Source organism: Ceratotherium simum, chromosome 12 (genome assembly GCF_057802395.1).
Source record: "Ceratotherium simum simum isolate JZ-2026a chromosome 12, ASM5780239v1, whole genome shotgun sequence".
NCBI classification, from domain to species: domain Eukaryota; kingdom Metazoa; phylum Chordata; class Mammalia; order Perissodactyla; family Rhinocerotidae; genus Ceratotherium; species Ceratotherium simum.
The window spans coordinates 23328977-23355359 of record NC_141911.1 but is presented as its reverse complement, the minus strand read 5'-3'; the positions used below and the strand labels follow the sequence as shown (position 1 = coordinate 23355359).

Below are 26383 nucleotides of genomic sequence, written 5' to 3'. Positions count from 1 at the left end.
TTCTTCTAAACTGCATTTTATTGGTCTTCTCTGTTATTTTACTTTTAAAGTTTAAAAATCTAAAACAGTTAATTGTTTAAATTAAAAATATTTAAAAAATTATTTTAAAATTTAAAACTTAAAAATGAGTTTTAAAAAATTATACACACAGTCCTTGCATCTTAAAGAATTTCCAATTTAGTAGAAAAGAAGCATGAACAAAAGCTTTTGAATAGATGCTTTTAAAAAAAGTCTACAATTTTCAAGTAGAAAGGGACGTTACAGAGTGCCGTCCCCTCATTCAAAGCCCAGAGGCCTTCTGTTCCCAGCAATCATAGCGCTTGTGCCCAGGCCAGGGTGAGGTCGAGGCCTGCTGTCTAGTCTAGTCTGGTTGCTCTTTCCACTCTGCCAATTATCTGCTGGTGGCTAATTGACTGACAAATCAGAACATATAGGTATTATGCATTTTATATGTACCAAGAGATCGCAGTACATCTTTTCTTCTGTAGAGAAAATGTTGGAAGAACCTGTTCTGGAGACCAAAAGTTTGTGAAGGATCTGGATTAATGTTGCCACTGAAATACTTGAGGACTCTTTCTTCTCAAATTTTCTGAGCATCTGGACCCAGCTCCAGAGTGGACCTGAGTAGACAACTATAGCGAGTTTTGACAGAGGTCATTTTTGAGAACTAAGTTGTTATAACAACCTGCGAGTCTGAAATTGCCCCACGATGACTGCTAGAGGCAGTTTCAGAAACATAGTGATGACAGGATATGACAAACGTGTTATTGTGAAGAAACACTAGCTGCATTCACTGCAAACTGTCACTGTGTCATGCACAGGCTTGCAGAATTCCAGCCGAACAGTACTTTTTCCTTTACATGCCACATCCATCTCATACAATCCCTGATGTCACCGTGGAGCATGTTATTACAGACCGAGATGAGTCACGACAATACAATTAGTTACACCTCATAACGGCCCCATGATCCCTCTGGAGATTAATGTATATGCTACCCACAAACATTTTTCCTTGGTTAGCTTTCTCTGGTGATGGAGAGAGGTACTTTTCTACTGACATCTCAACTCCTCTTCTAGAGACTAGAAAACAAACCAATCCATCTTTCCTTCTCAGTGAAGATTTTTGACACAATATTGCATAGAACTGAAGTAAATAAGCCACATAATGTAATAGGATTTGGGGGGAGTTTTGCTGTAGCGGTTGTTTTGTTATGTTTTCTCTATTAACATGGTATTTGAGAACATGATTAAGGAGCTAGAATTGAAAAGTCTTTCAGCAAGAACCAAGAAGTACTATAGAAATTTAACTTGGAGGGGCCGGCCCCGTGGCTTAGCGGTTAAATGCACGCGCTCCGCTGCTGGAGGCCCGGGGTTTGGATCCCGGGCGCGCACCGATGCACCACTTCTCCGGCCATGCTGAGGCCGCATCCCACATACAGCAACTAGAAGGATGTGCAGCTATGACATACAACTATCTACTGGGGCTTTGGGGGGGAAAAATAAATAAAAATAAAACTTTATAAAAGAAAAAAAAAAAGAAATTTAATTTGGCACCAGATTACTTAATTTTTCAAACCAAATAGGACTTTGTGGTGTTTTCAGATAAAAACAAGGAGGGTCAGGTTCCCTACACAATTGCGAATGAATTCAGCGTAGATTACAGTAGGCGGAAAACTCCCATTCTCTTCACCAGCATCCCCACTCTAATGGGGAGGAAGCATTTGCTTGATTATTCAGTACTTCAAGAGATCTTTTAACTTGAAATCCCTTGCTTCTATTTTCTCCTAATACAGGGTTAGGCATTGAAAAAAATAAACAAGCTAAGGCAAAGGTTAAATTTTTTGCCATGGCTAAGTCCTCTATTGTTTCTGTTCCAGTTACCCTATGGGAACAGAGTGGGGCACACTATTGTTGTGCTGGCAGTGATGTAGCGTGAGAGACTGACTTGCAGTTGGACCTGTGGGAGTGTGTTAGTTCTAGGGGGAGTATATTGTTTGAGATTCCAGAACTTCAGTTTCTTCACTGTAAAATAGAGATAATACCTTAGGGATTGTTGTAAGGACCAAATGAATTATAAACGAAAACATTTTATAGACTGTAAGGTTATAATATTTCCATTATTATTCACAGATAGAGGAAACACCCAAGGAGCTCACTCAAAAATCATGATGATCATCATAGGTTACTAGATTCATAATTTTAACATAAACATCTTAGTTTCTCTGCCCTGCAATGCTGTCTCTATTGTTGATTAGATTCCAGCACATAAAATTTAAGAATGAAAAATCAAATTTTTCTCTACCTACGAGGATTAAGGCAGTTTGGTCTGCCTTGCTTTTGAAGCAAAGCACCAGAGCACTTTTTCTCTTGGAAAATTTCCAAAGCAATCTGACCAATTTGCTACTAATTAATTGGGTGGCTTCTCCCATTACTATTGCAATGACATATTCTTCATTGTAGATTAGTCAAATACAGTTGTCATACCTCATTATGATCAGTTTAAATTCTTTACTTTAGATTAAATAGAAGCTGTCTTAGAATCTAACATAACTTACTGGTACCCAAATTATAGTGACCTTGTAGGTTACTAAAAGTTGGAACCAACAAAAGTTCCAGACAAGTCTCCATGAAAAGTATGAGATCATCAAGCAGTAATCTTAGCTATTTTAGCAAATCCATCTTAACAGATCACTCACAGAATGCAGAGGAAGAGACTTCTAGTTTCATACGTGCTTTTTAATACTTTCAAGAAGCTTCTAATTTTTGCCTTGATATGAATGTATCTGATATTGGTAGTTTTATTTTGTGATTATTATTAATATAATTAATAATTGTTTTTCAAATTTGATCTTACTTAACATGGTTGGATTTTTATTACTACTAAGAAAAAATAATTACCAAATGAGAAAATCATTACTAAACTGTTTTAATGTATTTTTAATGTTATAATCTAAGAAAAGTGACATAGCCCTTTTAAAAGGGAATGGTCTTTGTTAAAGAATGCACAATATGGCTGGACATGTATGTACCTACAAATGAATACTCTGTATATTATACCATTGACCAGAAGAGGGCAGTAAGGAAGCTTGAAGGAGGTTTTCTTATGTAAACTGAAGGAAAAAACTATTCCTGAGTGAAGAAACCAGAATAAGACAATCTCACACAGACCACTGATAATGATGCTATTCTGTAGTGTTTTTCCTTTGTTGCCACTGCCCCCTACATCTCCCCAGGCTAAAAGTCAAGAGTATTTGAAAGGAGGAAAAAAAAAATAAAGTAATTTTAAGGGTCATCTGAAGAATTCTAAGTAGACAATGGAACCATTTTCGCTAGCTTAATTAAAGCTTGGAATAGAAGAAAAGTCTTTGAAAGTAACATGGCTTGGGCCGGCCCCGTGGCTTAGTGGTTAAGTGCGCGCGCTCCGCTACCGGTGGCCTGGGTTCGGATCCCGGGCGCGCACTGACGCACCACTTCTCCGGCCATGCTGAGGCCACGTCCCACATACAGCAACTAGAAGGATGTGCAGCTAAGACATACAACTATCTACTGGGGCTTTGGGGGAAAAATAAATAAATAAAATTAAAAAAAAAAAAAGTAATGTGGCTCATAAATAGAAAATAAATAAGGACATAGAGAAATTGAATAATGCAATACAAACTTGATTAATAGATATATAAAAAATTCTCATGTTCTTTAAATGAAAAATACCCTTTTATTTATTTTTAACAATTTTTTTTTTTTTTTTTTGCTGGGGCAGATTTGCCCTGAGCTAACGTCTGTGCCAATCTTCCTCTATTTTGAATGTGGGTCACCATCACAGCATGGCCTCCGACAAATGGTATAAGTCCACGCACGGGAACCGAACCAGGACCACGAAAGTGGAGCGCACTAAACTCAACCACTAGGACACCAGGCCAGCTCCCCAAAAAATATCCCTTTAAATGTCTATAAAACATTTAAAATTTATTTGGCCTCAAATAATACCTTAACAAAAATCTTCAAGTAGAGATTTTACAGGGCACTTCTTTTGATATTGAGCCAATAAAATTAGAAATAAAAATTTGAAATGTGACTAATAAATCTTAATCACCTGAAAATTAATTAACACATTTTTAGATAATGCTTGGTCCAAGGAAATAAAAACTTTCTGGAAAATTATAATCAGAAACTCTAGAAAATATCATACTAAGACCTAGAGAACACAGCAAAAGCCATATCCAGATAAAACTTTATAACTGTAAATGCCTTCATTATTAAAGAACACAGTAAGAAAACAAAATAAAAGAACGTAGTAAAAAGAAAATAATAAAATATAAAAGCTAAAGCTCATTAAATGAATATAAATAAGAAGGATAAAGAAATGTTTTCCTATAGCAAGTCCTTGAAAATAATTACAAAATAGATGATTTTTCTGTAAGACATTATGGGAAAGAGACAGCAGGAATACATAAGAAGTGAGATAGGATACACAACCAGAGACACGGAAAAGATTAGAAAAATTGTAAAAGAATGCTACATGTAATGCTATTGCAACAAATTTGAAAACCTAGAGGAAATGAATTATATTCTAACAAAGTAAAAGTTGCAAGGATCTATTCAAGAGGAAAACTTAAATAGATAATTATCAAAGACGAGTTGGATAAGTAAATAAAAGTCTCTATGCCCTAAAAAGGATAAGGGCATAATGATTTCATAACTGAGATAGGATGGTGACTATCAGAGCAAGCCATATTAAAAATAGTAGAGCTGAATTCTCCTGAGTCCTTGAATGACCACATGGTGAAGGGCCCTCTGCCAATTTGAACATACACTCTAAACTGTCATGAAAGAGCAACTTGTATTTCTTTGAGCCATTGCATTTTTTGGATGTATTTATTATAACAGTTTAGTCTCTCCAAATGGAAATACTGCAAAATCAATAGCTTTCTGTCTTCTAGCAATAAATATCCAGAAATGTAATAATAAAAACAAAAACTATAAAACACTAAAGAATAAATTTAACAAGGAAATCTCATTAAAAATATAAAGTATACTGAGGAGTACAAATCATGATCTGAACAAATGAAAGCACCGTTCTTTGATGGGAAGATAATTTCACAAAATATAAATCTTCTTCAAATTGACATATAAATAGAATGTAGTTCCAATTAAGTTTCCAATAAGGTTTATTCTTGTCTTTTGAAGTAGAAAGGAGATAGATAAAATGATCTTAGAGAACATATATAGAAAAAGAAATGCCTAGAATAGCCAAAAATATAATGAGAAAAGGAGATCTCCTTATGCTAGGCATTACCCATATTAAAAGTCACTGTGATTAAGTCAATATGGTATTGGCATAAGAATTAACCAAAAAGTCAGTGAAATCTAGAATAGAAAAATCCAGAAATAGATATAAGAATTTCACATATAACCAAACTGGTATTTCAAGTCAATATTAAAAGGATAGTTGATATAATAAATGCTTCCGGACAACTGGTTATCCATGTGAAAGAAAAAGTCAAACCCATATCCAGTGGCATATACAATCATAGACTCCAAAAGCAACAGAGTCTTAAATTTGAAACATAAAAAAAATCTTTGAAGTAAGCCTAAACTATACATTCAGTCTTGGGGTAGGGAAGATTTATATAACTAATACAGGAACCAGAAGCTGTAAGTCATATTTGATTATATTATGTCTGGAAAAAATACAAAAATACAAAAAATACAAAAATGAATAAACAATAAGTATAACACAGAAGACTGATAAAGTTCAATTGCTATAATATTCAAAGTGTTTTTTTCTATTCACGAAAAAGGCAACAGAAAGAAACCCAATGGAAAGAAAATTAAGCAAAAGATAGGAATAGAAATTCACAAAAAAAGGAACTACAGATTATTAATAAACATATGAAAAGATGCTTAAAATTACAATCAGGAAAATGCAAATTAAAGTAACAAGAAGACATTCCTTTATACCCACCATGCTGGACAAACTGAAAAGAATGATACCCTCTGTTGTTGGTGGGGATAAGAGGAAAGAGTACTCAAAAATTGCTACATGAAGTGTGAATTTTTGCATTATCATTTGAAAAAAAATCTAGCAACATCTGTTAAAATTAAAAACATCATTTTATGCAGTAATCTCACTCCTGGGAATCTATCGCAGAGAAATAAAAGCACTGGTACATGAGGATTTGTGAATAAGGACATGTAAGACAGCTCTGTTCTTAATTGAAAAAAAAAATCTGGGCAATAAAGATGTGCCAGTTGTCAAGTTAATGTCTCAAAGCTTTAAGCCCACCCTGCTAAATTCTACTCCAGAGCTGGGACTCTGAAAACCACATTTCTGTTTTGTCACCTGGCTCCCTCTGAAGCTCTGCTAAGAGGGGGTCCCACAGGGAAACTGGAAGGTGGGAGAAGGAACACAGGATTTGCTCCATTCTCTTTGCTTCCTGTTGGTTTCTTATCTGCTTCTTGTGTGTGTGAGCATCATCCTAGAAATGCTTCTTCCCCCTGGTAGCTGCAGGTCCCTCCTATAGCAGCAGCTGAGTACAGTGTGCAGTTTTTCTAACATGCAGTTTTCAGAAACAGACTCATTGCACTTTTTAGACACCAACACCAGCCAGCTGGCTGCCTCTTACAAAGTCTGAGTTTCAGTTCCATGGGGCCCGTCTTCCAAGCTTTTAATAATTCCAATTTCTTTCCTTTGTTCACCCAGACCTGCAATTCCAATTTGAAATATCTTGGTGTTCTTTTTTGGGGGGGATTTTCTGTTACCTAGGTAACGATATTTTACAGCCGGGCAATAAATCTTTGCACCAAATTCTCTGTGTTAAAACAAAAAGTCTGGTTTCTTTCTCCTGAATAGACCCTGACTAATAGATTAAAAAACACCATTAATAGAGAAATGATTAAATAAGTTACAGTCGAAGCACACCTTGGAATATTATGTAATTGTGAAAAAGAATGAATTGGCTCTCTGCCATTTGACATAAAGGGATTCCTACAAGATAAGACTGAGTGTGAAAAATAAAATGAGAAGCGGTATAAGGTGGTTATTTGTAAAACATATAAGGACAGAATCTCTATGAGTGTCTATGAGTGCACATATTTGTGTGTAGATATGCATTTGTATATGGCTGTATGAACATGGAAATAGTTATGGAAGGATAGGCATGAGTATGTTAACATGGCAAGGGGATGGTGGGAGGGCAGAGAGAGAGTCCAATGGAAGAAGAAAAAGAAGGAGAGAGGAGATGAGGAAAGAAAAAGATCTTAAAAAGCAAAAGAGCACGCTGAATACCTATTTAAGTAAAATTATATATGAATGTGATGTGCATACAGAAATTATAACACAAATACAAAGTTATATCTTTATCTATTGGCAAGTGGTAATATGCATGATATATTACTAAGGTAAAAAGGAGAGTTAAAGAACAATGTCTAGAGGGTAATTTCATTTCTTTAAAAACAAACATCCAGGGTCCGGTCCAGTGGCGTAGCAGTTAAGTGCGCATGCTCCGCTGCTGGTGGCCCGGGTTCGGATCCCAGGCGCGCACCTATGCACCGCTTGTCAGGCCATGCTGTGGCGGCGTCCCACATAAAGTAGAGGAAGATGGGCACAGATGTTAGCCCAAGGCCAGTCTTCCTCAGCAAAAAGAGGAGGATTGGCATGGATCTTAGCTCAGGGCTTATCTTCCTCAAAAAAATAAAACAAAACAAAACAAAAAAACAAGTATCCAGAGGCTCTAGATATGTTTGTTTATTTACATATATATTTTTGAGAAAAATATGTGCATCCAGTATCGGCTATTGACACACCAATCTATTCACAATGGTTACCTCAGTCTCTCAGCATGGGGAGACTGAAGACAGGTGAGCAGACAGGCCCGTGGGGATATTCTAGCTTTTTCTTTAAACATCTTTGTGTGGTATAGTTTCACTTGTTTTTCGGAGTCTTTTTGGTAAAATATCAAATTATGAAAATTAAAGAAACAAAAATGGCAAAGTTACTCTTCCTCATCAAATATTATATATCATAAAGGAGTGTATGTGTGATCAAAAAGAGCTTCAAGAAGCATTTGATGTTTATATTCCCCAAGACAGTACAGTAACTGGAACATGAAGGCACCGAATTAATTATTGAGTCAAGTAGGATTGGTGGAAAAAAATCACAGGATTTGTGGTTACAACATGTGGATTAGAGTTGTAGCTTTATGACTAACCATGTGACCATAAGAAAATTATCTACCTTCATTGGCCCTGGCTTGTTGAATTTGCAAAATGAGCATAAGGACACGTGAATGATTACCTTACAGAATAGCGGTAGAAGCAAATATGATAAACTTCGAAAATGTATATTCCAAATTGTAAAGCACTGTATAAACATACACCAGGAGTATTAGGATTAGTAAGCTTGGATTTTGTAGAGTTAAAGAAAGATTAGTGAAAAGGATACTTACTTGTAAGCAGTCACATTTATTATTAAATTTTGCATTAAATAGAACATTCTGAAAAGACTTAATTTTCTTAATAACAAACATATCATTCCAAAATATCAAATTTAATGAAATAACTTGCTAATCTTGCTAATTATGATAATGAATAAAAGCTTTATTTGTATTCAGACAGCCCAAACAATTGTAACGGCTAGGAAATAAAGAATATAAAAAGCATGTGACGGAAATCTCCCCTCCATCCCTAAAAAGTTCGTGCAAAAACATGCCCTTCATGTACACACTTCTAAAAGAAAGACTGCCTGCTGCCAAATGGCATGTCATTCTCAACAAGTTAGTAATTGCAATTCTCAGCATGAAAACACAAGGAAATATATTTTTTTAAAAAAATCTACACTCCAGTACTGAAAATGTTTCAAACTGAGTCTTATTTGGATGGAAAGAAAAAGCATATAGTAAAGTGATCATAAGCTAAACTGCCAGAGCACCAGGGAAAAGATTCTGTGTTTAATTCACACATCTTTACAGTTATGAAAAGACAGAAAATAAGGAGCAGTGAATGGCGGCTAAAATGCAGAAGGTGATGATTTCAGTTCAGTGGCTTGTGTGAAAAGGTGATTACTGCCATGTGTTTTTTTTTTTTTTTACAGTATATACAGTCAGGTCAGTATAAGCTTTTACTGTACAACAGTTAAACCCTTTTAAGAGTGAAATATAAGCAGTTTTATCTGTTCCCACAATTCCCATAGTCCTATATGACTATGTTCACATTAAAAACAAGCTCACCGCACTTCAAATATCCTAAAAATAGACACGTAATTTACAAAACTTCTTGTATCTTTTATTGATCCATGTATAAAATTCCTTTTGGTCATACTCTTTCTCTCACAATAACCTTTTTACTTAATATTGCCGAAAGGAAAATCTACTATCAGTTTCCTTCAAAAAATTTTTTTGCAATAAACAAAACATAAAGACTCATTTCTTATTAATTGATGGTTTTTTCTATAAATGCTTAACATTTCACTGATTTTTAGGCTTTTTTTTTTCTGTCTTAGAATCTCAGAGTTTTAGTAATAATTAAAGACAACATATGTCTATCTGAGTTCCAAATGATATATTCACAGGTGTGCTAGACATCCTCCATTCGTCCCTTCAGACCTATGTCCCACTCTTCTCCACACTGCTCTGTGCCCAGGAGGCACACCTGGGTGGATCTCATCACAGGCTCCTTTGCTCTGGGACTACCAATTTCATTCCACCAATGCAGAGCCCCAGTAGGAGATTATGGGAATGGAGGATAATGACATCAGAGTAATTCTCCCCTCCCTGAGACATCACCAGAGGCTGGCTGTGTCCCTCAACTGAGGTTTCAGCATTTGTCAGGTAGCACTCTCCACAAAGCCCTCTCTATCTCTGGGCTCTGGAGGATGATGCTTCTCCTTGCCTTTTCAAGCCTGTGGGTGGTAGCCATCCTCTGCTGTTTCTAGCCAGGGGGGACTGAACTATCCCTTGTATTTTCTATATACTCTGCTCACTCCTGTTGTAAATAGACTATCAATTCTCCCCAAATTATCCAATTTGGAAGTGCCATCTGTTTCTTTTTAGACCTTCATGGATAAAAGTCATCTTTAGTATCCTTTGTATAGCCCTATTATTATTAATTTCTGCTATTTTTATCAAATTAAGACCTTAGAAGGTTACTCTGGAGGTATAGCCAATTTTATCAACCACAGTCTGCAGCTACTAGAAAATCTATCAAGTAGATTTCAAACCACTTTTTGTATAAGAGTTATATTGTTTTCTTCTACGGGTTTAATTTAAGCTTGGAGACATGTTTATAAGACAGTCCACACATTAGATACCAACCATTAAAAACGTGCTGCATGGTGGGATGTTTTCATTAGCATTTTTCATCTTCCATTTTACTAAACGTATTTTAATGACCACATATTTTTAAAGATATTGTCAGGAAAAATTCAGGCTAGATTTTTAAATAATTCTGGAAAAGGATTAAAAAATTCTAAAACCTTTATGGTGTGCACATGTGTGCATGGCTTTGGTATGAGAAAATAGAAAGTTGTGTTTCTGTGAGAAACAAGACAATATATCACTTATCTGAAAGTATAAAATTTAAAAATCTTAAACATTTTGCAACCCAAACAAACGTATGTTTAGGCAAATTTATGATCCATGCAAAGGTTGGTGATACGTCCTTCTGTACTTGTGGATCAGCCTCTGTTATATGTGATGTAGCTACTTCAAGCCTTTGTTCCCTTCTTGTGCCTGACTTCTCCTTTTCTTGCCCCCACTCCATTAGTCAACTCTTCCTCCCTCCTTCCTTCTGTCAGTAATATATAAAGAAATTCGAGAAAATTTTATCCTTGGGTATGTAAATTCAGGTTCTGTAAAATAGCTGAGGACACATGAGATTTTCCTAGCTGAACAAACAGGCACAGTGACCTGGATCAGAAAGAACACAGTCCCAGGAAAGTTGATATTGCCCGTTTCAGGCCTTTCCCTCAGTGTCATTTATTTATGGTACATTTTTGACAATCTCTCATTATATGATAATATTGGTCCACCAGGGAGTCTGGAGTTACAAATCTTAAGGCAACATTTCCTGGAGCTCTTTTAGGAAGACAGCCTAAAAGTCAGTCTTAGTTTGCATGAATGCAAATCTCATGCATGCACGAAAAAAGATCACAGCCAGATTGTTTCTAAATTATTATAGCACCTTCAACATATCTTTTCTCTCTTTATCTTTCTCTATCTTTCTCCATTGCTACAGAGTAATTTCTTCTTAAGCTATTTTAAAAAACAAAAAAATTTGGGGCCAGCCCTGTGGCATATAGGTTAAGTGCGCGCGCTCCGCTGCTGGCGGCCCGGGTTTGGATCCCAGGCGCGCACCAATGCACTGCTTGTCAGGCCACGCTGTGGCGGCGTCCCATATAAAGTGGAGGAAGATGGGCACAGATGTTAGCTCAGAGCCGGTCTTCCTCAGCAAAAAGGGGAGGATTGGCATGGATGTTAGCTCAGGGCTGATCTTTCCCACCAAAAAAAAAAAAAATGAACTTACACTTTAGACAAGCATTTCTGGATTCTAGCCCATTATTACTAAATTATTAGACAAATGATAGAGGATAGGAAAAATAAGTGACCTCACAAGAGTTGGTAGCAAAATAAAATTTAATTTTTCCACATATGCAGCGTCTTGGATCCAGGAAGAAATGATTAGGAATGGCACTCGAGAGTTATTATTTAATACAGTATTATAACTAATAAACAGTAAATTTGCCAGAATGTTTGGACACAAATTACAACTACACCACTTATGGCACGACCTTGGGCAAGTTACTTATCCACTTGCAACTTCTGTTGATGCATCTGTAGAATGCTGATAATAACACAGTCCTCTTAAGGTTGTTGGGAGAATTAAATTAGAAAGTGGAGATAAAGGCTAAACAAATGGTAACATAATTAATCTTTTATTTTATGTAAACTTTAAATTTTATTTATATACAGCCTGTATTTTATTACTACTTAGAGGCATAATCTGTTAGAAATAGAAGTTCTGAATCTATTTCTTGAAAATGTGGAAAAATTAGTTTCAGAAATATGTTACAAAGCATTTCTTCATAAAAATGAAACTACCCCATTCAATTCTTACCTATGTTATTCTTTCACTGGGTTTTTAATGGTTAGAAATATTAGAGGTACCGAACTGAGCAGGATTTCTGGCACATGTTTCAATAAAGAGTGATAGAAGTGGCTTGAAAATAAAAGGTTTTAGCTACTCAACTTCCATAAACTCCTTGATTCTCCACCACACACATAGAAGCCATTCCAAATAAACATACAATGTAAGTAAAAATTTGCTTGCTATGCAAACAACTTTTGTAGAGATCCTCTACCCCCAGTTCTAACTATGTTACTGTCCTCAAATTTTTTTACATAACTATTCTAGGGACTCGTACATAAACAGCAATTATTAATGATATTGATTTGGGGGTAAGCTTATATATATTATTCTACTACCATTACTTGATAAAGTGTTTCTCAAGCTAAGGGACTATATTTCAATCACATTTTAATTCTCTTTAAATCCAATCTAACATCTGGTTGGAACATCAGAGATGTTTAATAAATAGAACCATTAACAACTGACTATGTTTGCTTCAGAGAGATATTAGCATAGATATTCTTGATAATAATAGCTAAGGAGGAGATGATGGTAATTTATATGACATTTCATTTGTGAATAATAAAATACGCCTTTATCTTTATGCATTTATAAAATTAAAATCTATGCCTGTTTTTAAAATGTGGCTAAATTATAAACTCACAAACACAAAGCAACGTTGGATTGATTTTGGTCATAGTATATTATATTTTGGATTGTATTTACACTATTACCAACTCCTCCATGTGTGAATTTGTGAGTGTTTGGTAGCAGTCCGGATTTGTCAGAAGCAATCATACTTTGACTTAAGATGATGAATCAAAATTTTAAAAGAAGTAGAAAGAGCAGTGGCCTGAGCCCCACTAAAAGTGCTACACAGAATTCTAGTATTATAAGCTATATGGCATCTACTTGAGCTGACTCTCCTCCAACAAAGGTATTAGCTTTTAAATATTTGAACTTCTTTAGGTTTATAAAGTGTTTACATGATTTCAACCACCCAGATGGGAAAATCTGAAGGGGCTAACCTTTAATCTCAGTGGAAATCACTGAGATCCAAGACATGCACACATGTGCCCAAAAGGAATACGAAGTAATGACTATTTATTAAAGACATTTGAATTTCTCATAATAGAAATAATCTCTAGAGATAAAATATAATAAAATAAGGGCTGGCATATCTGCTGAAAATTCTCTACTTCAATATCAGAAGTTCAAAGGCATTAAGACCTTTGACTACAAGCAGATTCAAAAAAGTTAATGAATTTTCAACCACACTCTATGGGATGAATAAAAATCAACACTATCTAGAACTCCACTTATAATAAGATAGTCCAGGGAACAATTTAGTCTCTAAAATTTTTGACAAACATAAAAAATGTAAAGTACAGAAATTTGATCAAGAATATAAGAAGATAGATATAAATATAGGCTGTCTTCAAAATGTTAGTAAATTATTATTTATCACCAGGAAGATTCATGTGCTTATGTAACTGGATTTCTGAAAGTCTTTATGGAAGAACAAAATTGAACTTTTATAATGGCTCTTTATTTGGCGGCAGGTTCTGGGAGGCCCATCATATCTGGTAAATGTGATTCGATTTATGGAAAATAAAAGATAAGCATCCAATAGATAGAATTATTTGACTTTAGTACTAAATTTTTTAATTTGTTTCAGAGTACAAGATGCACAATTTTATAAATGTTTATTTGCACAGCGTAACTTGCAAACTGCCTTTATAGTAATAGGTAGGAGTCATTTCACAGCCTTCCAGATGATAATATTGATTGTTCTAAGATGTTGATGCGAGACAGAATTAAGTTAAAGTCAACTTAAAATCAGACAACCTGAAAAACCATACGAATCCATTATTTCTAATAAATGCAAGCAGAAGCTTAACTTATAAACATGTATGTAGAATTTACCATTTTAAGGGTTATTAATATGCTCCCTTTGCATACAAAGTCCAAAGTCCAATAAAAATGGAAATGCTGTTCCATTTGTTTTTGCAGTGGTGTTAACTAGCTTGTTCTAGGGCAGCTCCATGCCCAAGACTGGTGGGTATATCACCTGTGGGCAGCTGGCAGGGTTGGAGTACAGCGACATGCAGAAGAGCATCACTTAAAAATCAAAAAGTGCACAGAACTGCCAAAGTTTGAGTTGGTTGCTAAGCAGCAACTTTGGGTCCAGAAATTATTACAAATCTAGAAAGATTTTCTCCATTGTTATTCAAATGGGAAAATTAGCAAATCTTTTCATAGAAGTTAATGGTTACATAGGAATAAATGTTTTAAGTTAATAAGATAAACTAATTTATAATGTCTCTAGAAAAATTTAACGTTCTAAATGATATAACGTTATAGTTATTGCTGTATTTATTTTGGTGAGGAGTTTATATTTCCAGTATTAAAAAAATGAGTGATACAGGGCCGGCCTCATGGCCTAGTGGTTAAATTTAGTGTGCTCCACTTTGGTGGCCTGGGTTCAGTTCCCAAGTGCAGACCTAAACCACACATCAGTGGCCATGCTACGGCAGCAACCCACATCCAAAAAAAAGGAAAAAATAGAGGAAGATTGGCCCAACTGTTAGCTCAGGGTGAATCTTCACCAGCAAAAAAAAAAAGTAATAAAAATAGTGACACAAAAGAAAAAAAGAAAGTATGGCAAGAGAAAATAAACAATGAGGATTTAAGTGATAATTCATTTTTCCATTCAATAAGTGCTTTAGAAAATTAATTTAAAAATAAATCCTCTGGGGCCAGCGTGGTGGCATAGTGGTTAAGTTCGTGCACTCCTCTTTGGCAGCCTGGGGTTCATGGGTTCGGATCCCGGGCATGGACCTATGCACCACTCATCAAGCCATGCTGTGGCAGAGTCTCATATACAAAATAGAGGAAGACGGGCATAGCTGTTAGCTCAGGGCTAATCTTCCTCAGCAAAAAGAGGAAGATTGGCACCAGGTGTTTGCTCAGGGCCAATATTCCTCATCAAAATAATAATAATAATAATAAAATAAAATAAATGCTCTAACTTTTCATAGTCTGTAGTTGTGAAGAAGTATAGAACAGCATGTATAGGCAAAGAATTCATGTCAGAAATTCCAAAGCTCCAGTCCTGGCTCTATCATTTGTTGATTAGCTGTGCAATCTTGGGAAACTTAGCCTCTCTGTGCTTGTTTCTGCAATTTTAAAAGGTAAATAATAATAGCACTTGTCATTAAGTACATTTATTTTAAGAATTAAATGAGATACTTTATGTAAAAATTTTAGCCTCTATCCAGTTAATATTTGTTTTTCATTTTTATTAAACTATCATGTTTAGAATGACATTTTATTTTATTTTTCACGGCTTCCATGATCTTCTAATGTGAAATTTAAAAAAATGATGAGAAATACGTGATCATTTGTCATTAACTTTTAAGATATCACTGCATTTTATTGCATGGAATTGCAAATTTTATCAAATTAATGTTTTAAAAATAACAGGGTATGGAGAAATGTGTGAGCATGAGCAATCAAAGCATGATCAAACACCAGATCTCAGAGGTACGTTTTGAACTTTGTATTTTTACAGATGAAATAGATATAAATGAGTGAAGTAACTCACTCAAGGCCCTAGTTATCTTGTAGCATTTCTGTTTCTGTCACAGGTTCAGTGTTTATTCAGCTGAACTTACTCAATATTCATTATTTCATTAATTTTTTCATTCAATCAACAAATACTTATTGACACCATATGCCAGACACCCAGCTATATTTCTCTGTTGCTTGTTGACAATACAAGTAAAATGCAAATTTAAAGGACATAAAAATAATTAAAATTTATAATATATACAAATTTTATTGATGATGAAGAATGTTTAATAAGTGATCAGTAGGGTTATCAACCTGAACTTCACAGAAGTAGTAAATAATAATTTTGCTACTTGTATAAGTCCTCTGTTTTCTCTCTTTCACATCCAAAGAGTATGACTTATGCCTACGAATTGTGGTTTTATGAGTTCTTAGCATCACACACCAATAAAAGTCAATTATTTTTTATTGTTTCTTCCTCTCCCAATGCCACCCTACCTCCATTAACTATTGTAAGAGTTTTTTTTTGCTGAATTCTTCTCCTTTTTCAGCTCTCTAAAAGTTGGAGTGCCCTAGGGATTACCTTTCAGATTTCTTCCATTCTCTAGCTATACTTACTCATTGGATGAGCTCTTCCAGTTCTATAGGTTTAAGAATAACCAATAGGATGAAGGTATCTGAATTCATAGCTCCTTGTCTGATCTCTCCCCTGAATTTCAGACTCATCTGTATACCTTCCTTCTCATCATTTCCAACTACCTACTTAGCATTTCTACATAGATATCTAATAAGCAACTCAAATTTACTTGTCCAAATCTAAGTCATCCCTAGATTGGTGAGGGACAAGAGCAACTCAAATAATCTAGGCCTGCCCTAGATAACTGCATTTGAAAGGAGATATCATTGTCCACATCTTTCATAGAATCCTTGGTATTTGATTAAAGGAAGAAATTTTGAAACAGAATTTTAATTATGTTCAGAAAAAAAGAGTAAAGTAAAGCTCCCTATGGCCCAGCACATTCTTCCATATACACAACCCATTATCCTCATGGCAGCTAGAATTTCTTTAAAAAGTAAATCAGGCTACTCAGCAATAGGAATCTGTGAGCATTACCCATTGCAACACTGCATGGTAAGAATTAATTGGAATTATTTGGCCATCTATTTCTGGCCCAGTTGGCATCATGGTAACGAGATTTATCTTCCCACCTGAAACAACTTAAAAACCCAACAAAATATAAGAAACAACGGCTCTCAAGACAGTGAGCAACAAAAATCAGTGATCTTGAGAGATGACAAATAAATAAAATGAGCCCTATATTTATCCCAGAATTCTACCTGGAAAGTTTTCAGGTAACAGCATAGCAAAGGAGAACCCCCCAGGCAGAAATTGGCAGGCTCTCTTAGTTGAGGAGATGGTGTTGGGGGTCAAAGAATAACAAGGAGGCTAGATTTCATAGAGCTCAGTACCAGAGAGGAGATAATAGCACAGTGAGAGGGCTCCAGAGATCCTAAGGCAGACCCTTCAAATATTCAACTGAGTATTGATCAGCAGATGCACATGAGGAAACTATCTGAAGGAACCAGTCAAAAAAGTCAGTGAGGGGGCTGGCCCAGTGGTATAGTGGTTAAGTTGTGCGCTCCACTTCGGCAGCCCAGGGTTTGCACGTTTGGATCCCGGGTGCGGACCTATGCACTGCTCATCAAGCTATACTGTGGCGGTGTCCCACATACAAAAAATAGAGGAGGATGGGCACAGATGATAGCTCAAGGCCAATCTTCCTCAGCAAAAAGAGGAAGATTGGCAACAGATGTTAGCTCAGGGACAATCTTCCTCAAAAAGAAAAAAAAAAGAAAAGAAAAAGTTAGTGGAAACAGTGCCCAGATATCATATAAGGCCAGGAATAGTCTTTGTAATTAACAGCCAGAGTGGATAACCTTACAATTCACAGGGTATTGGTTAGAGTATTAAGAAAGTCTTGCCGGGCCTGGCCCAGTGGCATAGCGGTTAAGTACACAGGCTCCGTTGCAGTGGCCCGGGGTTCAGATCCCAGGTGTGCACTGACACATTGCTTGTCAAGCCATGCTGTGACAGCGTCCCATATAAAGTGGAGGAAGATGGGCATGGATGTTAGCCCAGGGCCAGTCTTCCTCAGCAAAAAGAGGAAGATTGGTGACAGATGTTAGCTCAGGGCTGATCTTCCTCACAAAAAAAAAAAAAAAAAAAAGAAAGTCTTGCCTACTAATGGGGAAAAAAATGACCCAAGAATGAAATCTGCTCTTATCTGGCCTATCAAAACCTCACCACAAGATCCAAAAGGATCAAACTGTTTCTAACTAATTTAACCACATCCCAGAACAGAGTTCAAAATATTTTTACAAATAAAAAAATATCCAGTACACAACAAAGTAAAATACACAATGTCTATAATCCAATCAAAAGTTACCAGGTTTACAAACAAGAGGGAAATATAACCCATATTAGGGATAGAAATCAATCAATCCAAACTGATCTATAAATAACAAGGATGAGAGAATTATACAAGGGCATTAAAACAGTTATTACGACTCTATTGCATATGTTCAAGAAGCTAAAGGCAAGAGTGAACATAAGAAGTAGATATGAAGGAGCTAAAAAAGAATCTAATCAAACTTCTAAAGATGAAAACTACAAAGTCTGAGATGAAAAATGCACTAGATGGAATTAACAGCAGTTTAGATTTGCAGAAGAAAGATCAGTAAACTTGAAGACAGCAAAAAATCTGTTAAAAATTAAACACAGAAAAAAGATGGAAAAAATATAGAGAGCATCAGTGCACTGGAAGACAAGTTCAGGCAGTCAAATACACATGTAATGGGAATCTCTAGTGGAGGAGACAGAGGGAGTAAAGAATATTATTTTCTAAATTTGATGAAAATTATAAATGAACAGATCCAAGACACTCAACTACCTCTGAGCACAAAAACATGAAGAAACTACATGAAGATACATCATAAATAAATTGCTTCAAACCACTGATAAATAGAAAATTTTAAAAGCAGAGGAAAAAAGACACATTATAAAGAGGAACAAAGACAAGATTGTCAGCAGATTTCTCATTAGAAACAATGCAAGCTAGAAGACAGTAAAGCAATATCTCTAAAGTAATGAAACAAACAAAAAAAAATCTTTCAACTTATAATTTTACCCAGTGAAAATATCTTCCAAAAATGAAGGCAAAATACAGACATATTCAGACACAGAAAAACTAAAGGAATTCACCACCAGTGGACTTACATTATAAGAAATATAAGAAAGTTTTCCAAGCAGAAAAACGATACCAGATGAAAACCTGGATCTACACAAAGGGATACAGAGCAATGAAAATGGTAACTATTCTTAAGAAAAAGAAAGGAAAGAAAGGAAGGAAGGAAGATATGTTGGATGGAAGGAAGCAGAGAAGGGAAAAAAAGACCTTTAGCTTTCATATCTTGTTCAAAAATTAACTCATAATGAATCATAGGTATAAATGGAAAACCTAAAACTATAAAATTTATAGAAGAAAACATAGGAGATTTTTTTTGCATTTTCTTAGATAAAATAGATATTTTGTATTTTCTTAGATAAAATACAAGAAGCATAATCTATAAAAGAAAAAATAACAATAAACTGGACTTCACCATAATTAAAAACTTCTGGTCTTCACAAGACACTGATGAAAGAATGAAAACACTGGGCAAAATATTTGAAAATCTCATATCACGTCAAGGACTTTTGTCCAGATTTTACAAAGAAATTTCAATACTCAACAACAAGAGAATGAACAACTCAAATATGTGCAAAGATCTGAACAGTCTCTTCATCAAAAAAGACATACAGATGGCAAATAAGCACATGGAAGATAGTCAACATCATTAGTCCATCATTATGGAAATGAAAATTAAAAGCACGGTGAAATACCACTATATACCAATTTTATTGGCTAAAATTTAACAACAAAAAAACAAAAAACAACTGATCATTATAAGTGTTAGCAGGATATGGAGAAGTGGAAACCCTCATACACCGTTGGTGGGAATGTATAAGTACGACCACTTTGGAAAATAATGTGGCCATTTCTTAAAAAGTTAAATGTACATCTACCATATGTCTCCGTCATCCTACTCTTAGATATTTTACCCAAGAGAAATTAAAGCATACTTCCATACAAACACTTGTACACAAATTTTATAACAGCCTTATTTATAATAGCAAAAAACCCTGGAAACAATCTAAATGTCCTTTACCAGTTGAAGGAATAAACAAATTTTGAATTATCTATGCAACAGAATATTGCTCAGCAATAAATAGGATTGAACTACTGATGGACACAGCAACATGGATGATTCTTAAAATAATCATGATCAGTAAAGAAGCCAGACCAAAAAAGTGGCTTTTTTTTACACTTTTTGTAATATTCCAATTCTAGAATGCAATGTCCAAATTCTAGAACATTCAAACTAATCTAGAGTGATAGAAAAGCAAATAGTTGCCTGAGGATGAAGGAGGTGGGGAGGGGCAGGATGGAGGAATTACGCAGGAATTCGAGGAAATCTTTTGGGAGAAGATTATGTTCATTATGTTGATGGCAATAATGGTTTCAACAGGTTTAAACATATGTCAGAATTTATCAAATTTTAAACATTTTCAATTAATAGTATGTCAAGTATACCTCAAGAAAGTTGTAAAAATACATTAAATCAGGCCATACTACTCTTCTGCTCAAAGCCCTCTATTGCTTTCTCATTATTTTTAGAATAAAATTTAAAGTCCCTACTATGAGTTGATAGGTTCTACACGATCTACATGATCTTGCCCTGGCTATGTTTATCCTGTTCTCATAGCCATTCTTTCCATCACTACCTCCATCTAGTCTCCCTAGTGGTCCTGAACAGTCAAGCATGCTCCTGATCAGGAGCACTTGCTATTCCCTCAACTGCATGCACCTTCCCTACAAATACTAACAAATTTTGCTTCTTCACTTTCTTTAATTTTCTAATCAAATGCCACCTCCTCAGAGAAGCCTTCCCTGACCACACTATTTAAGTAGACCCCACACACTCATCACGTTTCACTCTTTTTTTTTTTTTTTTGTGAGGAAGATCAGCCCTGAGGTAACATCCATGCCAATCCTCCTCTTTTTGCTGAGGAAGACTGGCCCTGGGCTAACATCTATTGCCAGTCCTCCTCCTTTTTTTCCCTTTTCTCCCCAAAGCCCCAGCAGATAGTTGTATGTCATAGTTGCACATCCTTCTAGTTGCTGTATGTGGGACGCAGCCTCAGCATGGCCGGATAAGCGGTGCGTCGGTGCACGCCCGGGATCCGAACCCCGGGCTGCCAGTAGCGGAGCACGAGCACTTAACGGCTGAGCCACGGGGCCAGCCCCTACGTTTCACTCTTGATCCCATTACAGCAACCCATTTATCTCCCTTATAACCAGCTTGTATTACATTAAATAACTGTTTATTTATTTATTGTCCATTTTCCCCCTTAGAATGTGACAGCTGTGGCAATGGAGAACCTGTGTGTTTTGTTCAGTGTTAACAACTCCATCACCTGGAATAGTGTCTAACATATTATGCACTCCATATAGCAATAAAAATATACTAATGCAATTAATCAGATAATGCTAAACCCTTCTCTGTATGCTATTGCCCTGGAATAGCCCTTGTCACTTCTTTAAAATTTTCCTTCCATATTTTTTATTCTTGTGATATGCTGCAGTGGTAAATGTGCTAGGATTAGAATCTTAAAAGAACTGTAGATACTGCTCCCAACCTAGCTTTTCCCAGAGTGCAAAGAATCATGCTGGAATGGGTAGTGATGCCTAAAACATAAAGGACGTTATGATGCCTAAGGGATATAGGGTACAAAACACAGGATATTTTAAAGAAACTAAGAGCTGTAAAAATATCAATAGTAAATGACACTCAGTTATATCATACCTAAGAAATATAATAAAAAATTCCAAAGTACTCAACTAGAATGCTTTTATTCTATTACAGTCAAGAAATAGTTTTTGTGCACGTGTAAGAAATTGTTTTTCATTCCAAATAAAGTCTTGCATAAAATATAATTTACTTTGCTTGTATCTTTTTAATCCTACATCCTTTTTTTAGTTTTCTCTCTTAGTACACAAAAGTGAAAGGCCTAATAAATTTATGATGAACCTAACACAGTCAGTGGCATGTGACACATAAACAAACTACATCTAATGCATGTGAAAGTAGAGAAGCCAGTCTAGATCTGCATCTAAACTGCTTTAAACCACATCTTTGTAGCTCAGGCACAAAGGCAGAGCCATTTGCGTTCATGGGGAGCAAAGCTGGGATGTGTAAAGGAACGTGCATTTGTTTGTCAGGCCCCAAAAGTAGAGTCCTGGTGCCTAAGTGTCCTTTAATCAGACGAGTCCTGTGGTTATGCCCACTCTTTCAAGTCACCTCTCAGCACTCACAGCTTTCTTCAACCGCCTCTGGAAGCAGTTTAGGCTTCCTGGTGGTCTGGATGTGCATGCATTGAAGATGACAGTGTAGGGTTTTATGCTTATCTGAAATCAGCAGGCTGGTCTGCCTTGTAGACCTCGTGTTAACAAAGTGGTTCAGTTCTGACTTGCGTTGCTTCAGAAAAGGCTGGAGGAGACTTGCGTCTGTTGGCAAATTGGTCTTAATAGAGTCAACAGAAAAATGCCGAAGACATATATAAATCTGATTTCAGGCCCTTGAAACAAACGTCAGTCTTTCTCAATCTCTCGGGTAGAAGTGTCCACCAAAGAACCAAAGCCTTCTTTGGGGCCACTTAAACGAACTTGACAGAACAAAGCCAGGTGCTTAAGGGCATGGGGTTCTGTTTCACTTATGTCTCATCAGATCCCAAAATATATTTAGCATCAGGAAGCTTTTGCATATTTTTATAAGAACATTTTCATCATCTGTTATTGCCTCTTAGGTAATATGACACATGTGAGTTTACATTTTTATGTAACAAAACCTTCTTCAAATTGAGAAGTAATGTATTATCAGCCACCTGGTACATTCATATTAGATACTAAAACATGCCCAAAATGTCTTTATGTGCCTAATAAAAGGCTATTTTTCTTATTCAAAATGGTGTTTTAAGGAGTGCTTTATGCCAGGTAATTAACACTCTCCCTGACTGCAGTTCTCACAAATGCCAAGCAGAATAAAATTTCATTCTTCTCCTCCGGATTTAGCCTAGGAAAAATATTTCACTGCCATAAACACAAAAAGCACAGCTGGATGGATGGCAAAAAAACACTCATGAAACTTTAAAACCTGAAGCATATTTTAAATTACAAATTACTGCAAACATCATAAATATTCCTAATTTTTAGGCCCATTAGCCAACATCTACCTCCTATCTAACTAGTTTCTAATTGAAATTTCAGTTGCTGCTGATAAAACCATGGATGAAAAAAGGAAAAAATCTAATTCCTTAAGGCCATGGTTGAAATTTAAGAGTACTTTTTTCTTTTGGTCAAATTCTTTTCAGATTAGTAATATTTGCTTTATGGAAGAAAATATTAGTCTGTCACAGAAATCAAATACTCAATACAATATTCTACAAAATAGGATATAATAGCATTTTGATTTTTCATTTCTTTAATCTAAAAAAAGTTTACATATGGAATAAATATTTATTCATATCTCAACTATCCCATAAGCCTTTACAACACATTGAAGAGTAAACAGATTTTACACTCTTCCTTTATGTGATACATTACAGAGACCCCTTGCAGAGTTGCTACTGAATCAGACTCTACCCAGTGAAATACAAGGACGACTAGACAAATTCTAAAAAGACACAGTAGACTAGTTCATTGGACAAGCGATTATTCACAGATTATGGAGGCTGAGTGTTATATATGAGAAAATTCAGTATGATGAAAAGGACATCCTTAGTCTTGACATATATGCCAAGCAGAATGCAAAATCATGTGTGTGGTAAGAGTGACAGCACAGTAATTTCAAAGTACTCCATATCCTTAGCAAAAGGACACTAAACTGAAATGTCATGAACTCAAAAATCCCCTTTTAAAAGCCTTAAAGAACACTATTTAGTTTTTAACAACTAAAATACTGTAAGATATAATCATGCAAAATTCGCTAACATGACATTCAGAATAAATTCTCAGGAGGAAACAGTTTTCTCTTAGAAAAAGTTTTCAGTTATATATAATCATTTAAACTTCTTTTATGTGCTAATTTTCAGAGATCACTTTTACTTCACACTTTCATGTTAAGATTAAAGCACATTTTCTTTAAAATATGGCAATGATCATCACTTTAGGACTTCACAAAATCTTGTGCTGTGGTAAAGAACACTATTTTTCTCATAATGTGTCTTACAGTGGAGTCTAATTCCCTCTGATATGGCATGCCGCCCATAGGTCAGAATACCTGAGTGATGGTAAAAGAAATAATAAACTGTGATCCACTTTTTTCTTGTTGCAATCACTTTTTGCCATTTACTTGCCAATATGTAAATTATCTGATTACAGGCAGGCTGCACGACTGAACTAACCTTGTTTCACAGCCATTTAAAATGAGAGACTTGATGATTACACACCAGCTGAGAGAGAGCTCAAACAGTTTTACAGTTTTAGCCCTTGATAAAGACCGATGGCTTTGTAAAAACTACCTGTGTCCACCCCCACCTCCCTCCTGCCCAGTTACTATGCTCTCACCTAACTTCCTTCGGTGCAGGGCACATGTGTTGTCTACTATTACATGGTTTGGTCCCAGTACAGGCCCTGTTTCACTGATGCAGGCAGAAGACATAAGACTTCTGGACCAGAGACAAGGACAGTTTATAGCAACAGCAGTAGTCAGAGTATCAGCATTTGTGCTGGTTCTCCGCGGCCCAGTTCACACTGGGCAATGGGAAAGAGCCAGGTGATGTCAATAGGCTGTGTAACAGGAGAGAAACTCTGAGCTTAGGGGACTCAAATCAGTTAAAATGGCCAGTAAGCATGTCTGTCTGATGCTGTAGAGGGAGACACTAGCTGCCTTTTCCAAGGCTTTTCACTATATAGCATCCTGGGAAAGATAGCATAGAACACAGACAGTGCCTCCGCTAGCAAGATGTGCAGAAACGCAAGAGATTCATGGAGAATTGTATTCCAACATTAATTCCACTTAATGTAATGCATTTTGGTTGTTTTCACTGAATAGATAAGTAGTGGAATGAAGAAACTCTAAAGCAGGTAGTTCACAAAAAGCTATGTATCTTGCTCTCAAGAGCTACCAGAGGACACATAGTGGCAATCACAGAAAAGGAGATCTCCATGTTACCTGCTGCAAAGAAGAGCTCTCGCCATTTCTAATGAATAACATCTGTCAGTATGGACATCTCCTGTCTTCCACCTAGACCCCACCTAGACTACACGTTGTCTTTGTGAACTATCTTCTCTATTGTTTTTTCTTGTCTGTTACTCTTTTATCTTCTACTTTTTAGAGGGCAGAAGGTGTGATGTAAAATACACTGCCCGAGGGTGAGAAGACTGCGTTCTCAATTCAATTCTTCTGGTTATGAGACCTTGGGTAAGTCATTCAAAATCGCTGAGTCTTAGTTTTCTTCTATTAAAGTGAAGAGGTCACGGGCCGCCCCATGGCTTAGCGGTTAAGTGCGCACGCTCTGCTACTGGCGGCCCGGGGTTCAGATCCCGGGTGCGCACAAACGCACTGCTTCTCCGGCCATGCTGAGGCCGTGTCCCACATACAGCAACTAGAGGGATGTGCAACTATGACATACAACTATCTACTGGGGCTTTGGGGAAAAAAAGGAGGAGGACTGGCAATAGATGTTAGCTCAGAGCCGGTCTTCCTCAGCTAAAAGAGGAGGATTAGCACGGATGTTAGCTCAGGGCTGATCTTCCTCACAAAAAAAAATAAAAATAAAGTGAGGAGGTCACATTTCCAGCACGGTTCTGTTACTCCAATTACTCTTTTACTTGTGGTTTCATTGTTTTATTTGCTCAGGATTGTTGTTGATATATGTACGTGTGTGTGTGCATGAGGGAGTAGAGAATAAAAGGGAGGGAGAAGGAGAAGGGAGAATGGCAGATGACTTTGCCTCTAATGTCACCTTTAATTTGCCTCCTAAGGAAAACCCAAATCCTCATTCATTTATTAACTACTTATTATACAGTATATTATAAAGAAACTGTCAAGTAGCAAGTTTTCAAAAAGGATCTATTCTGGCTAGTAATTGCGCATAATACATTACCTTGATCATTTTGCTTTATTGTCACAAAAACCCTTGCAGGTGGTTATACCTTCTATCACCTATAGGGGGTGGAACAAGGATTTGCACTGAAGGCAGAGACATGGATTCAGATCCTGAATCCCCTTTGCAACAGAGTGATCTTAGATAAGTTACTTAACTTTTTTTAATCTTTGTTTTCTCACTTAAGAAATCTGAATAATAATCTATATTATGAAGCTATTCTGAGGATTATGAAATGTTTAATGTAAAGTACCCTAGTACCTATTTGATAGAGATACTTACTGTAAAATTTTTTTACCTCTCATTAAAAAAATGAGGAAACCTGACGTCAGGATGTTTAAGTGACTTTCCCAAGATCACACAGCTGGCAATATGTGTTGATTTCCCTCCAAAGTCATGGATGTTTCCTGATGGGAGTCTGTCTCA

General features: G+C 36.0%; 1 protein-coding gene across 4 annotated transcripts in view; it reads right to left on the bottom strand.

The window, feature by feature from the left end:
- Positions 1 to 26383, bottom strand: part of MARCHF1 (membrane associated ring-CH-type finger 1) — a 573636-nt gene that overhangs the window by 151959 nt on the left and 395294 nt on the right. The window lies entirely within an intron of this gene.